Source organism: Microtus ochrogaster, chromosome 15 (assembly GCF_000317375.1).
Source record: "Microtus ochrogaster isolate Prairie Vole_2 chromosome 15, MicOch1.0, whole genome shotgun sequence".
In the NCBI taxonomy this organism is placed as follows: Eukaryota; Metazoa; Chordata; class Mammalia; order Rodentia; family Cricetidae; genus Microtus; species Microtus ochrogaster.
Window position 1 is genome coordinate 19,358,854 of NC_022017.1, and position 3,726 is coordinate 19,362,579.

A 3,726-nucleotide genomic window follows, 5' to 3' on the forward strand; every position below is an offset into this window, starting at 1 on the left:
CAGGCTTAGCTAGCCATGGAGTCAAGGGGAACCAGCCAGTAAGCAGTATTCTTCCAGGTTCCCACTAGAGTTCCCGCCCTGGTTTCCCTCAATAGTAGACTGTGATCTGGACATTTAAGTAAAATCAATCCTTTCCTTTTCAAGTTGCATGGTTATGGTGTTGGATAAAAGAAATGGAAATCCTAACTAAAAAAACATACAACTCCTGATACTTGCTCAGCCATGTTTGTTGTGATACTGTTCATAATAGCAATGTGTGGAATTAATGGATATAGAACGTTAGTGAAAGGAGACACGCACATGCAGAGAGAAAGGGGGGAGAGAGGGGGAGACAGACAGACAGACAGACAGACAAACACACACACACATACACACACACACGGGGTGGGGCTGGAGAGAGAGAATAAATTTATTTTCAGCCACAAAGAACAGCAACATTATGTGCAGGAAAATGTGTAGAACTGGCAGTAATCATGTTAAGTAAAGCAAACCAGACTCAGAAAGACAGATCTCTCATGTTTGCCTTTCATTCAGACTCGAGATTTAAAATATGAAAAAATATGAAGAAGGACATTTGGGAAAATGAAAAGGACCACTGTCAAGGGGTCTTGCTGATGTGGGAGAGAAATGGGGAGGTTAACATGGTCAAAGAACACAACACACACACACACACACACAAGCACACAACTTTCAATCAAGGAAACCCATTACTGTACACAATTAATGCATGCTAATATAAATGAATGAAAACGGACATAGAAAGGGGTGGTTTCCATTTTCCTACTCCATGAGCATCTTTTTTAGAATAAAGAACTGAACAGTGGAGGAATTATGGAGCACAGACAACACTCTAAAAGCAGTTTCCACATCGTCATCTTACAGGGGAGAGGCAAACTGCCGCTCTTATCTCATCAGACATAAATGAGTGGGATTGTCCAGAGTTCCTTGACATACACCATCAGCAAGCAGTGGACAGTATACTGGTCTCTTCTGGATCCTTTCAGAAATCTGTGTGAAGTCAGGCATGAGGCTGCATCAGAGACTCTTTACTATTTTTAATACTAAGAATCTTTTAGTAGCAAATTTTACTTGCTTTAATTTGAGGTAGAAATACAATTCCACAGACAAAACAATGCAGCCAGCTGAAGCTGACATGCCCAACAAGTTGTGGGGTTTTTTTTTTGGGGGGGGTGCTTCTCTAATGGCTTCCTTTGTGTTCTGTAACCCAATGTCATCTCCCCGCCCCTGCACCTGGAAGCGGAGAGCTCCACACTCTGTGAGGAGACTGTTCTCAGTGACCTACTTCTCTGCCTTGCTGCTGTGTCACTCTCTCTACTGAAAGAACTGATTGATTTCAAAGGCGGCCTTGCAATGAGGTGCTCTGTGGTGCCAAGAGAATTAGAACCGGACCCAAAGGTGCAAGGGCAACCTGGACTAAAAATAGCGCCCACCCCTGAAAGTTGATTAACACCAAAAAAGACGTTATTAAGTTTTTCAGTTAGAATATCTGCACTTGGAGATTCTATTTTAAACTTTGAAGGTAACACGTGTGTTAAATACAAGAGCCTGGGACTTACCCGGAGCAGGGAAGTGAGCATGCAGTGCCGTTGGAAGGCAGCCTGAACACTGTGATACAGGCAGGATGGTAATTATAGCCAGTGCCCTAGTCTAATTTTTCTCATTAGCATAGGAAAATTTTATTTAATTAATACTTATTTGGAATTCTACAAACTTCTTAAAATTTGAAATTTAAAATTTACATGCTCTCTGATTTAAAAAAAAATCTTTATGCATGCTATTTGTGTCTGGATTTACACTGAACGACACAGTAGCGATACGATGCCAAACATTAAACGAAAATGTAAAACCTAATCACACCCTAAGGAAAGATGGTTGGATAGCAAGTTAGCTGTTTGTGCTAGCCCGGAGTCCTTGATTTCTTCTCCTTTTCAACCATCACCAAGCCCTGTCAATGGAGCCTCTTAAGTAACAGTCACGTTGCCCCACCTCTCCGCCGTCCCCATGGTTACAATCTATCAAAGCCTCCTGCCTCGCGAACTTGAGTAATCTCTCGATTATCCTTTTCTTTGTCTCCTTGTGTTCTTCGCGCTGTTAGAAGAGCAGATCAAATAAACGGGTTATTATTTTATTACTCCCTTAAATCTCCCCTCTATGGTTGTGTAAAGTCCGGTCCCCTCATCACAACTTTGCGGTACTGGCACAGCTAGCCAGCCTAACACGCTAGCACCCTTAGCGGAAGGAGGATCTGAAGACTAACGGGGCAGCCTCTGAGTGTCCTTCTTCCCCTTTGTCTACCTTGGCAGCTCTCTGGCCTGCAGCAGGTCACTCCCGCTAACACCTAGGCTCCTCTGTTAGCAACCTTGCCTTTTGGAAAGCTCTTCCACTCTGGATGAAATGTGACAATTCCCAGAAGCTATAGTTTCTAGAATGAGACCAACATGTTTTTCTAGCCCTCCCCATTCTGCTGATCCCTGGTCAAGGATATGCAGGAGACCTGCTTCTCCTCACTATGAAATTCTTTCACTCACCACCCCTTGATTAACCATTGCAATGGTCAACTGCTGGTGAAAATAGGAAATTTCTCAACCTCTCGCAATTCCTCTGCCTAACCTAACCTAGCCTGTCAGTGAAGGATGGATGGCTATGATCTTACAGACCCCTCTGCAGAGTGTTTCCCAAATAAAGAAGGCAAATTGTTAGATTCCTCTCTTTCTTGTCTGCTTTCTCCGTCTCTCTGTCTCTCTCTGTCTCTCTCTGTCTCTCTCTGTCTCTGTCTCTCTCTCTGTCTGTCTGTCTCTCTCGTGTGTGTGTGTGTGTGTGTGTGTGTGTGTGTGTGTGTGTGTACGGGGCAGGGCTTCTCCTCCATTGTTCTTTGTCTTACATTTTAAGACAGGGTCGCTCACTGAATCAGAAGCTCGCCCTTCAGACTGACTGGCTAGTTGAGATGGGGTCTAATTGAGATGAGTGTCTTTGGTCACTCCCCATGCTGGGCTTGCCAGACATACACAACAATGCTTTGTTTTTGAAATAAGTGCTGGGGATGCTTCCACAGCAATCACTTTCCTGCCAGGCCCCTCCTCATTGCTAACACAGTGATTCTGCAGTCTTCGCTCAGTCTTCGATATTTTTCACCCCTCTGAGTGCATTGCTGACTTTAATTTGTCCTTCGGATCTCAGCTTGGTTATCGATGAAAGCAGGATGGACCCAGACACACTCTCTCCGGTTCTTTGTACCACTCTTCATACCACAACGCTTCCGTTTAATGTCTCATCCTATTCCAGCTGAAGAGGGCATCAGGCAAAATCTTTTATTTACTTGGCACACAGAAGAGTACAGGGTTGTTAGTATTCTCTGGGCGAATGTGCAGGTAAAACGCTATAAATAGGTATTATAGAGCTGGCAAGGTGGTTCAGAGGATAAAGTACATTTCTTGCATACCTGATAGCCAGAGTTCTGTCTCTGTATCCTATGCTGGAAGGAGAGAACTGAGTCCTGAAAGTCCTCTAACTGCCCGTGCACACACCCACACTCTAGTGTATATCACACACCCACAGTCTCATACATATCACAAATCACACACACACACACACACACTAGTGTATATCACACATCCACGGTCTCACACATATCACAAACACACACACACTCTAGTGTATATCACACACCCACAGTCTCACACATATCACAAACACACACACACTCTA